The 12,331-nt window shown below is 55.1% G+C and overlaps 1 protein-coding gene across 5 annotated transcripts in view; it reads right to left on the bottom strand.

Annotated features, from left to right (window-relative positions):
- Positions 1-12,331, bottom strand: part of NEK6 (NIMA related kinase 6) — a 92,348-nt gene that overhangs the window by 55,643 nt on the left and 24,374 nt on the right. The window contains exon 1 of one of the 5 annotated variants that reach the window (XM_032251562.1): positions 11,816-11,834. The exons of 2 other annotated variants lie outside the window; for them this stretch is intronic. The gene's annotated coding sequence lies outside the window, so the exon portion shown is untranslated. Of the gene's footprint in view, positions 1-1,211; positions 2,025-7,794; positions 7,817-11,815; positions 11,835-12,331 lie in introns of those variants that run through there. 2 more of the 5 variants (XM_032251563.1, XM_032251566.1) reach the window with 2 other exon arrangements.

The following is a 12,331-nucleotide window of genomic DNA, read 5'->3' as shown; positions in this document are numbered from 1 at the left end:
CTATAAGCCCCCCACTTGTACAGATGAAGAAACTGAGGTGCAGAGAAGTTAAATGACTTGTTATGCTCATGCAGCTGACAAGTGGCATGGCCTGTTTTTGAACCCAGATCCAACTCTCTCCAAAGTCTGCATTTTAATCATTTGCCTGGCATGATCCTTGGTGATCGCCATGCAGCTGAGGAAGGCTGGGGTCTTACTCTAGGAGTCCCAGGCCCACTAGCAGGCCCACCATCCCAGGACCCCTGCCTGCCCGGGAAAAGATCTCTCTCACCTCGAGGCCTTGGCAGGCTCTGCTCCTCCTGCCTGGAAGGAGCTGCCTCCCAGCAAACTTCTCTCCTTCTTCAGGGCCTAACCTGGGCATCTCCAGGAAGCCTTCCTGGACTCACCCAATCAGTCACTCCCAGCTCCACAGCCTGCTGCCCATGCCATCTCGGTCTAATTCCTGTGCCTTCCTCTCCTTCAACGCGGAAATTTCCTCGGGGGTAGACTAAACCACTCTCCCCACGGCCCCAGCAGGTGGCAGAGGAGAGGCTGGGTAAGTGGTGGCTGACTCAATACAGAAACACCTGAGGCCAGGAGGAAGAAGCCTGGCCCCCCAGGCCAGCTCGTGTAGGGGGCCACTGGGTAGAGGCTGGCGGTTAAGGGAAGGGATGGATTTCAGAGCAGAGACTCCTGTGTCGTATCCTATCTCAGACTGTGGCTACTACCCTGCTAATCAACAGTGGGAGGAGGATCAAGCAGAACACCCCCAGGGCTGGAGGGCTTGGGTGTTTGTAAAAAGCTCGGCCTGGGTCCCACGCGAGCATCTAGAATCCCATTCAGTGGCCTTCACGCAGGGAAAGCCCCTGGCCTCCTCTAATTTTCTCTCCTTCCTACAGGCAGGAAGGGACAGACAAAACCCACCCTGGAGGGAGACGAATTGCTTTTTCTGCTTCCCTGGAAACTGAGAAGTTCTGGCTAAGCCTGCGAATTACTCAACTTGAAACGAGTCATCAGCAGCCACCCCGTCCCAGGGTAATGGCAAAAGTCCTGCCAGGCTGGTGGGACGGGCCAAATGGGTTCAGCCAACGGTGGGTAGCCGAGGTGCAGCCAGGTCGAGATCCCTGGTGCCCCAGCCCTGGAGGTCCCTGGGGCCTGTCTCCCCATCCCTCACTGGACACACCCCTGAGAGCAAGTGGCTCCCACAGTAGGAGAAGGGAAAGTCTGGGTACCTTTTGAAGTGGCTCCTGAGAAGCTCCAGGGAAGGTCTGCTCAGCTCTGGGTTGAGGGCGGACGTGAGGTGCCGGGACCTCCAGGGAGCTGGGTGGCCTCTCTGGGCTGGGGCGGGTGCAGGAAGAAGGGCCCCTGTCTCCACACGGGACTTCCCCTTCCCAAGACTCCAGTCCCCAGACAAGGCCAAAAGGAAACTCCCCCACCACGTGCTGCTCTAAAAATAGCTCCGGCTGCCACCTCCAAGGCGAATGGAACTTGTCACAGCCGCCATGGAGCCCCCTGCTCACCAGGGACTGGAATCTGATGGCAGCGCCTCCTGATTAGACCAGTGTCAGCTCAGGGAGGGACATGGGTTCTTTCCTTTGGTCCTTGTGCTTACTCCCCACCCATCCACCCTGGGGCCCAGCAAAATGCTGAAAAGCACAACCGATCTTGCTGTCGCTTTAGAAGCTTAACCCTTTCTATTCTCTCCTTTGTAAACTGGGCCCAAATCCTTAATTGCCTATGAGATGAGAGCTCTGGCAGGCGGCAGTCCTGGTTCGAGTCCTGGTTTAGTCACATCCTAGCTGTGTGCACCCACGTTCTTACCGGTAAAACAGGGACAAGGGTAGTATCTACCGTGCGGGCTGCTGGCGGGTTACATGACATCGCACGCGTTGAAAGAGCTTGGCGCCAGGCTGGGCACAGCAGACACCCCATCAGTGGGGTTATTTGGTTGTTATTACATCCTTATTCAGGCCCTGCACTCTCCAAAATGAGGTGTGGATCCAGGATCGGAGGACGCAGAGTGGTCCACCTTCCCTTCGGGACCCCGCAACAACTCAGACACAGCTCCTGCTCTTAAAGGTCCCCAGGAGCGAGCCCTGGAACTGATCTCCACAAGCCAGAGAGAGCATGAAGCTGCCCAGGAAAAGGACTCATGGCTCCTGCTTCTTGCCGAGCCAGGCCATGACTGCTTCGGACAACAGGTGGAAAGCCTCAGGTGGCCCAGAAGGACCAGCAGGGTTTGGACCAGAGAGGAAGGAGATTCCTGGTAGCCGACATGGTGGGATCTAGGGCACAGACCCCCCGCTATCCAGTCTGTGAAAGGAATCTGGGCTCTGCAGGCCAGCCCCAGCCCTCGGTCCCTAAGACAGGTTTTCCGTGAGCAGTGCCTGCTTCCTCCTCCAGAATGAGCCACCTCTGCCCTGGACAATGCACCCCTGTGCCCCATCTGCAGCTCTGCCACCACTGGGACTGACACGGGCATACGGCAGCTGAGGTCCTGGAGGATGCGCGAGTGAGATTCTGGCACCGACGCTTTGCCACCTGCCACACACCTTCCTGCCAGCCGGCCCCAACTGTCGGGCATATGCCAGGCGCCAGCACCCTCGGGGGCTGAGGCTGGGCCCAGGCCAGCCGTCCGCAGGCCCTGGTGTGTGTTGCACCCCTTGAGGAGGTGGCCACAGATCCATGTCCCCCACAACCCTGCCGATGGGCACGTTACCAGCCTCAATTCACAGAAGGCTCCAGATAGGCCAGGCCGGGGCCCCCCCAAGAGTCACTGCGACCCCCAGGACAACCTCCACATGGCTGAGCACAGCTCAGTGCATCTGGACGGCGGCGGCGGCTTTTCCCAGTCCTACCACCAGTATGGTGTGACAGGGCTGGCGCATGATCACAGCACCTGTGGCCATGCCACGGCTGCCCCTACACCTCCTTCCTGTGTTGCTCTCCTGACCAGAATCCTCGCTGAGCCCTGAAGTTGGGCCTAGGGAGCATGTGGCCACTTTTAGCTCTGCAGGAGTGGCTTGTGCTCTGAGCTGTGCTGTGTGTTACAGTGGCCCTGGACTCCCATGGCCCGGACTCCCACAGGGCTGCAAGGTCTTGGGGAAGTCACAGGCTATTTCTGGGCATCAGTTCCCCTACCTGCAACAGGGGTGGGTCAGACTCCACAGTCTTGAAGGGCCCTTCTTGTGCAGATGTTTCTGACATGGCTGACAGGGGATCTGTGACTCATTGGGTGGCTCTGAAACGGAGCTGGGGATCCTGCATCTAATCATGGCTCGTTTCTAGGCACTAGAAAACCAGATCTTTTCAGTCTGGAATTGCTAAGGGAATCTGTTCTTGGACCCCAGATCGCTTCTGAGCACTCCAGCCCCTGCACGCCGCCTTCCTCATGCACAGCAGCCATGGCCACGTGGGGCTGTGGCATGGATGCCACCCGGGCTTCCCAGCACACAGCCACGGCAGTGTGCGTATGGGGTCACGCACACAGAGCACCCATCTGTGTTGGGTGCTGGGCCAGATCCTTCAGGAACAGTGGCAGCCTGTGGGTTCACAAAACCACCCTGGAAGGCAGACAGTGTATCCATTTGACAGATGAGGAAACTGAGGCTTAGGGAGGTCAGGTGACTTGCTGGAGTCCCAGCTGCAGAGGCAGAGCCTGGATGGGAATGGAGGCCTGAGTGCTGACCTGGACACTCTCAGGAGTGTGTTCAGAGGACCCTACCCTCAGCAAAGAAGCAGATGGAGTATGTGTGTGGGGTTCCAATCAAAGTGCTTAATCAGGCCAGGTGTGGTGGCTCACACCTGTAATCCTAGCACTCTGGGTGGCTGAGATGGAAGGATCACTGAAGCCTGGGAATTCAAGGCTGTGGAGAGCTAGTATTGTGCCACTGCACTCCACCTGGGTGAAAGAGCAAGACCCTGTTTCTAAAAAGACAAAAAATCAAAAACCAACCAAAAAACCCCAAAGTGCTTAACTGCATTGCTGAATCACAGAAAAGGGCCGTTAATTTCAACTTGGGGCAATAAAGGAGGCTCCAGGGAGGCAGTGCCCTGGACCTGGGAATAGCAGGCCGGGCAGTGGGGAGGTGGAGAGGCAGCCAGCACAGGTTCAGGGGTACAAATCTGGTGCTGCCTCCATCTGGCTATGTGAGCTTGGGCCCATCCCAGGGCATCCCTTTGCAGTTCCCTCGGCTCTAAACCGGGGCCACAGTAGGACCCATCTTGCAGGGGTGCAGCTAGGACTCCACCAAGTCACATGACCTCCCTGAGTCTCACTTCCCTCATTTGTCAAATGGATACACTGTCTGCCTCTAGGGTTGTTTTGTGAGTACATGAGGACCAAGTGAGGTATTTTACATGCAGGTAGAATACCAGCCCAGGACTATCAGGGCCCAGATATGCACAAGAGCTTAATAAATGTGGGTACAGGGCCAAGCACGGTGGCTCACGCCTGTAATCCCAGCACTTTGGGAGGCGGAAGTGAGTGGATCACTTGAGGTCCGGAGTTCAAGACCAGCCTGGCCAACATGGCAAAACCCTGTCTCTACTAAAAATACAAAAATTAGCCAGGCGTGGTGGTGGGTGCCTGTAATCCTAGCTGCTCGGGAGGCTGAGGCAGGAGAATTGCTTGAACCCAGGAAGTAGGGGTTGCAGTGAATCAAGATCATGCCATTGCATTCCAGCCTGGGTGATGGAGTGACTCTGTCTCAATCAATCAATCAATCAATCAATCAATGTGGGTGCTGCTACTGTTCTGATTCCTGTTATCATAAACAACCGGCACTTACGCAATAGCAATATCTCTGCAACAAATATTTCCAGAAACCCACTTTCCAGGGGACCCCAGCCTTACGGACGCCAGGCCCTTGGGACTGTGGACCTAGAAGGAGGTGTCCAGGGCCTCTGGGGATCCCCCTTTTGGGAGGGTGAGAGGGGCCACACGGCTCCTGCTGCATCCTCCCAGGAGCTGGGAAGTGATGGCAAAGCATTTTACAAAGTTACCAGGACAATGAACCTGAGCTAGCCCCTCCCCCACTGTCTCCATAAAATAAATCTTGGCCCGTGGCTGGCGAGAGACCCTATATATTTACATGACGATTGTGCCTCATGATCACAGTGTTCCAGCAGCAGCATGTGGCAGAGATGACAGGGGTCCTAGGAGAGTCACTATTTTCCGGCGACTTTTATTGTCCATTATATCCCGGCGTTTATAGGGCTCTGCTCCAGGCCTGGCAGGAGTATCGCACACCGTGGGGCTGGGAGGCCTTAAAATTCCAGTCTTGGTCCCGCAGATCCATCCTCAGGTCTCATCCATCCGACCGAGTCTTTGTGTGACTCTGAGACCCCAGGGAGTTCCAAGGCCTCTGGTGGACAGGGCTGGGGGTCTAAAGGCACAGTACTCCCACCCAAGCCATTGGCTTAGTTCCGGTCTGCTGTTTCAGCCTCCAGGAATGCTCCTAACTCTGTGGCTGTTCTCCCGGTGAGCAAGGGGCTATGCAAAGGAGAGGGGTATGGGGGTGCACTAAGCCATGGGGGCTGCTTGTTACATCTTAAGGGATTTTGTGAGACAGCTGATAACTCACTGGGTGCTTAAAATCAGCCATGGTGGGAATATTTACACCCACCATGGGAGCTGACAAATGCTAAGACAGCAGGGGTGTTTACAAACCCCCTCATCCTGGGACTGTTTGTTGAATACTCACCAGAGTGCCCCAGGGGAGGAATAACCGGTGGGCACCTGAGCACCTGAAAGGACCCGGGCTCAAGAATCGGGTGTGAATCTGGACTTCCTGAGCCACTTGCAGTGTGGCCTTAAGTAAGAAATTTTGCTTTCTGAGCCTCAGCTTTCTTATCTGTAAAACGGGCCATACCTAAGCCCCTGGGGTTCCTGTGAAGATGAGAACACCTTATGGAAATTTCCCTGGGTGAGCTCGGGAACAGGCAACTTTCATCATTCATTTATTCAACACTTACTGAGCACCTACTCCATACCAGACTCTGCCTCAGTGACCCACATACAGAAATGCCCCAGAGGGTGACATGACACATTTCTTCTGGGCAGGTTTTTTTTTTTTTTTTTTTTTTTTTTGAGACAGTCTCGCTCTGTCACTCAAGCTGGAATGCAATGGTGTGATCTCGGCTCACTGCAACCTCCACCTCCGAGGTTCAAGCGATTCTTCTGCCTCAGTCTCCCAAGTATCTGGGATTATAGGTGCACACCACCACACTCAGCTAATTTTTGTATTTTTAGCAAAGATGGGGTTTCACCATGTTGCCAGGTTGGTCTCAAACTCCCGACCTCAGGTGATCCACCCACCTCAGCTTCCCAAAATGCTGGGATTACAGGCGTGAGCCACCGCGCCTGGCTTCTGGGCAGTTTTTGATGGTATGCAGAGGGACTTTTGTCCACACTATTGTCGGGAGCCTCATGACAACCTTGAAAGGTGGGTGGGAAGAGTGGGAATGAGGTTCATTTCTGAGATGAGGAGATGGGGGCTCTGGAGTGGCCGTGACTTGCCCAAGGCCCCTACCAGGGGGTACAAAGGTGGGGCTTGGCCTCACATCTGCCCCGTCGTGCCCCAGGCCCACCTTGGCACCCATCTCTGAATTCCCAGGCCCAAATAGGCTGGTCCCTGCTGGTGCCAGGGTGACCTGAAAGTTAGCATGCACAAAGGACAGGAGGACCTGGGGGCTGGGGGTACTCCAGGTCCCAATCCTGGGTTCGAGTCTTGTCTCCATGACCTCCTGGACCCTAGGTATTTCCCCTAGGGATCCCCATCACTGGCGCAAGAAGGCTGCACCCTGGACACGCCTGACCCTGATGTCTGAGGGTCTGACTCCAGGCTTCCTAGCGTGGCCAGCTGTCCCTCTGTGCCCCACAGCCTGGGAGGACTTGGACACATCGCCATCTGCTGTGCCCTGTCCGGATCCCAGGTGAGCAGGGAGCCTCTCGGGCAGGAAGGAAGAAGGGAGTGAAGTAGGGTAGGGCTTGTGAACCTCATCTCACCCTGCCAGGCAGTGCTCATGCACCCATTTCACAGATGAGAAAACCAAGTCTCAGAGAGGGGAAGTCCTTCCCCCTGTGTCAGCAGCTTTGGAGACAGATTCACACCCTAGGCTAGCAGCCTCTGGAGCTCATGTCTGGGGCACCCTGCAACAATGAGGAGGTGACCAGGCCCCTCAGGTCTGACGGCCTGGGGCCTGCAGATGGGACATGACTGGCCCCCAGGCCTCAGCCCCGACTGGCTCAGGAGCACTGCGATGAAACAGGAGAGTGAGAAAAGCACAGGCCACTCTGATGACTCAAACCACCTTTGACATTAGGGGGTGGGCGAACACACGCGCATCTCTGGTGGGTTTCACCTCGCTTCTTAGAAGGATGTGGCACCAGATTTTGTTTAATCAGCACTCACCCGAACTTCATCTGGGGTGGCACCTCTCCACTGGCCTGTCTCTGTGGCAATCACAGACTGACAGGTGGGGCCACCTCCCTGTCAACAGGGGACACCTTCTCATTTCACAGCCAGGGAACCTGAGGCTGGGGGATTGGTTCAGGGACACACAGCGGGGACTGAAGTCTTCCAACTCCTTTGTCAAGAGGTTAATTTTTCTATTTGTGGAGACGGGAAAGGAGGATCCTATACAGCTTTAAAAGAAAGAGAGGGGGAAAAAAAGAACTAACAGCTGAATAGAACTGCAACAAGGCCCCCAGCCAGCCCAAAGAGGTTTCAGACATTCTGTGCAGTCGGAATTCTTGTGGGCTGAAGGGTCACGCGATTTCCTTTGCAAAAGGCAGCGTTGAAAAAGTCTGACTGAGCGGGAGGGCGGGGAGGGGGGAAATGTCCACGAGACTAGGAGTCATGAGTTCAGCCTTGGCTGCCCCAGTGACTTGCTGAGTGACCACAGAGAAGTCCCTCGCCCTCTCTGGGCCTCAGTTTATCTGTATTTGTTCACTGTGTACCAAGCATTGATCTATGCACTTAAGTGATGTTAACTTACTTTAATCCTCATAACAGCCTCGTGAGACAGGTAAATTACTATCTCCGTTTTATAGAAGGGGAAAACTGAGGCTGAAAGCACGCTGCCCAATAGAAGTGGAAAAACTGGGATCTGAACCCAGTCTGTGCGGCTCCGTAACCCACATTCCTAATTGCTGGTGGCCGGCCCTCCCGCCTGCGGCAGGCCCTGGCAGCTATCTGGTGCCCTTCCTGTCCTAACAGGCTTTGCATCTGCGGCTTGGACGCCACGGAGCCAGCGGGCCTGTGTTTGGAGATCCTGAACCATCCCGCTCCATCTCGGCTGTGGCTCCCATCTGCTGCCTTTTCCGTGAACTCCGATTTCTTCAGTTCACTCGGTAGCCTTTAGAAACTACAGCCCAGGAGACCCTCGGGAGGCTCCCTGGGTCACGGCGGCCATCAACCCAGCTCTTTGAGTCTTGCTGAGAGCCTCAAGTCCAAGCAGGAACAGACGACCCCACTCTGATGTCCAGTGGAGTTTTACATGCAGGTCGGCCTCTGGGACTGCAGGAGGGAGCCTGCCATTCAGGCAACCAAGAAAAGAGTGAGAAAAACATCTATTCATAGCCAAACAGAGCCTGCTCTGTGGAAACCGTGCTACCGACGCGACAAGCAGCCCAGCTGTGCGAGGGCTTCCCCAAAAGCCTGACCTCAGAGAATCCGCGTGGAGGGCTCAAAGGCTTGAGTGGTCACCAAGTCCGTAAAATACGTCGCGACGTTCAACTAGGCTGTGCCTCAGGGAATACGGAGGACCCAAAACCTGGGCTTGCCTTCCAAAACAAAATTCTTCAGACAACAGACATCTTTTGGCTTAATCTGCGGATCTGTTTTGCTCCACTCTCTAAAGGAAGGAATACTCACGCTAAGAGCCACGAAATCATGTGCTGCTAATCCGTGGCACCTACCGTACCATGTATTTGGGTCCACCAGCTCACCCCATGAGGTGGGCATTCCTGCCTTCATTTTGCAGATGAGGAAACTGAGGGTCAGAGTGGTGCAAATTTGAAGACATGGGAGACAGCAGAGGCAGGGGCTTGAACACGGGTGCTGGCCTGAAGCGTAGGAAGCTGGGGATGAATCTCGGCAGATTCTGTGTCATGAAGAGGAGCTCCCGCCAGACATGCAAGAGCAGAGAAAGTTCCACCAGGCGGTGCATGTGGTCTCGGACCCCTCACACACACATTCTTCCCTCCACAGGTGTTGGGAGAATTCCCACAGGGGGCAGGTGTGGAAAGACAGAACAACTCCACAGAGACAGTGTCGGTCCTGCCTTTTCAGACACTGGAACCCATTAACTGGGAATTTTGTGCTGAACGCCCAGAAAATCCCCAGAGCTTTGTTCATATTTTTGCATCAGCATTGGCTAATCATTAAACAAACTGTGTGCTGGCTGCCACACTCCCATTCTATTCCTGGGAGCAGGGAAGACCCGGCTCCACTCACTTGAGGCCTCATACTTCACCAGATCCCTAGGGACTCCACCAGCCCACAACCAGTATTTTATTTATTTATTTTTAAGACGGGGTCTTGCTCTGTCGCCCAGGCTGGAGCGCAGTGGCACCATCTCGGCTCACTGCAATCTCCACCTCCCTAGTTTAACCGATTCTCCTGCCTCAACCTCCTGAGTAGCTGGGATTACAGCCGTGCAGCACCACGCCCAGCTAACTTCTGTATTTTTAGTAGAGATGGGGTTCCAACATGTTGGACAGGCTGGTCTCAAACTCCCAACCTCAGGTGATCCTCCCGCCTCAGCCTCTCAAAGTGCTGGAATTACAGGCATGAGCCACCGCGCCTGGCTTACATCCAGTATTTTAAAGATGGGGAAACTAAGGCACGCAGCAGAGGCGTGACATGCCACCGGACGTTCCATTATTTGCTCATTCAATGGACAAACAAGGGCTGGGCACCATCCTTGTGCCAGGCAAGGGGGACCAATCTCCATCCTCAATGGGGCTCTTGCGTGTCTCATAAACTATAACCAGTATGCCCGCTGCTTTGCAGGGCAGGGTATGGAAACAGGGAAACGTGCATGCTGTCTACCTGGGGCAAAGGGTTTTTCCTCAGAACAGGAAGCAGCTCTGAGGGGAGGAATGGGGACAGGGCACTCCAGGCAGAGGCACAGCACATGTAAAGGCCTGGATGCAAGGCAAGTCCTGTGCGAGTTGTGGGATAGAGGCCAGAATTCCAGAGGTGGCATCCGGGCTGCAGAGGGGAGGCTCAGGAAGCAGGATGCACAGGCCACCCCCACAACCTGCACATGGCTGGTAAGGGGTGCAGGGCCAGGCTGGCACCCAGCTCTCCAGGCTCCCTTCCAGGACTCCCTGCACACTTCTCTCCCTCCCACACTTCTCTCCCTCCCATGGTACCAAGTCTAGGTAGGTTTTACTCAATGGGTCACGCGACCGGTCAATGCCTGAGATGCATCTTGGCGGCATCTGTCCTCTGTCCAGTGCTACATGCACACACTCAACTCCCCCACTCCTGCCCAGCCGTCTCAGCTGTGTCCTCAGGATGGGGGTGGAGGGGAGAAAACGCTTATAGAATCTCCTTCTCAAGAGGCCGTGCTGAGGCTTTGCACGAGTGGCATGAAGGTTACATTCCAGGTTCCAAGATCCTCTCTCTCATTCAGTATTTACTGAGCACCTACTATGTGCCAGGCCCTGGGCTAGGCACGGGAAGGGCATGCCTTGTCATCCCCAGCCTTCCTGAGATGGACAGGGCTAGAACTGTCTCTCCTACTTCACAGGAGAGAAGCGGGGCTCAGGGGGACTCTGGGACTCCTCTGCTTGAGATCACTTGGCAGGGAGTTTTCAGGGCGGAAACGTCTGACCACAGGGCCTTTGCCAAAACAGATAGGGGCCCCTGGGGAAGCAGGGGAGGCTGGATTCCCTCCTTCCTGCCCCACAGGCTGCCCTTTGTTCACAGAGCGGGGGAGGCTGTGCTGGTGGGCGATGCCGGGAATGGCGCGGCCCTGTCATTACTGGGAGGGGCCGCTCTCAACCCAAAAGAGCAAAGCCAGGGCTGGCAACCTGTGCTGGGAGCTGAGACGCTCTCAGCCCTCAGTGGTCCTGGCTGGTGCCACCAAAGGACTGAATGTTACAAGCCTGTGTTTAAAAAACATCATGCTGAAGACCCAAACCTAGTTGGTACTCAGCTTTGGGGGCTGTATGAAAGTGTAGGAACGAATCTGGGATGCAAGGAGTCAGGGGGATCCCGGCCCTCCCCTGTGCTCCTGAAGTGGGGTGTCTCACTCAGTCCCCGTGGCCCTAGCTTAGGCCTCACTGTGGTGACAGCTCCCCGGCCAGACTCTGCTCCTTGGCCTCCTGTCTCCTCCCGGGAATTAGGGCAGGCTCCCTGGATCTGTTCTCCTCATCCCTTATGCCCCCTGAGTAATGTCTCCCCAAAATGCTTATCTATCTAGAACTGGGGCCCAGGCCCTTACTTGGAGTCTTGCAGATACTAATCAAGTTAAGGGGAGGTCACGTGGGATTAGAGTGGCCCAAATTCCAGGATGGGCATCTTTCTACGAGGGATGGGCACAGAGACGCACAAGGAAGAAGGCCATGTGGCGACAGAGGCGAGCGCTGGAGGGATGTGTAGACAAGCCACGGAATGCGGAACACGGAGCGTGGCCGGGCCCTGCCAGAAGCCAGAAAGAGGCATGGCAGGTGCCTCATGAGAGCCTCCATGGAAAGCGAGCCTGCTGCTAGCCTATTTCAGGCATCGGGCCTCCAGGACCATGAAAGAATGAATTTCTATTGTTTTCAAGAACCCAGTTTGCAGTAATTTGTTATAATATCTCTAGCAAACCAATACACCCCAACGCACACCAGGGCAGGGCCAGGGGCCATGTGTGGCCAGGACTTGGAAGTTCTCGAGGCATCGACATCTCCCCTGGGCTCCCTTTCTGTGTCTGGGGTGCAGAAGCACATCAATGGCTCCCAGACCTGGGAGTGTTCCAGGCCTGAACAGCTTCTCCCACATTTTGAAGACAGACATAGGTTGCCAGTGTTTTCTGGCATCTAAAATAAAACATCCACCTATTATTCCATCTATCATAAAAGGAAGGATAGACTGGGCACAGAGGTGGGTGGGTCACCTGAAGCTGGGAGTTTGAGATCAAACTCCTGTCTCTACTAAAATACAAAATTAGCTGGGTGTGGTGGGGTACACCTGTAATCCCGGCTACTTAGGAGGCTGAGGCAGGAGAATCGCTTGAACCCTGGAGTTGGAGGCTGCAGTGAGCCAGAATCACGCCACTGCACTCCCGCCTGAGCAACAAAGTGAGACTCCATCTCAAAAAAAAAAAAAGAAAAGAAAAGAAAGGACAGCTG

Source organism: Sapajus apella, unplaced genomic scaffold (genome assembly GCF_009761245.1).
Source record: "Sapajus apella isolate SASKATOON/1434 unplaced genomic scaffold, GSC_monkey_1.0 scaffold76, whole genome shotgun sequence".
Taxonomy (NCBI): domain Eukaryota; kingdom Metazoa; phylum Chordata; class Mammalia; order Primates; family Cebidae; genus Sapajus; species Sapajus apella.
Note: the sequence above shows the minus strand (reverse complement) of the source record. Positions and strands in the feature narration are given on the sequence as shown.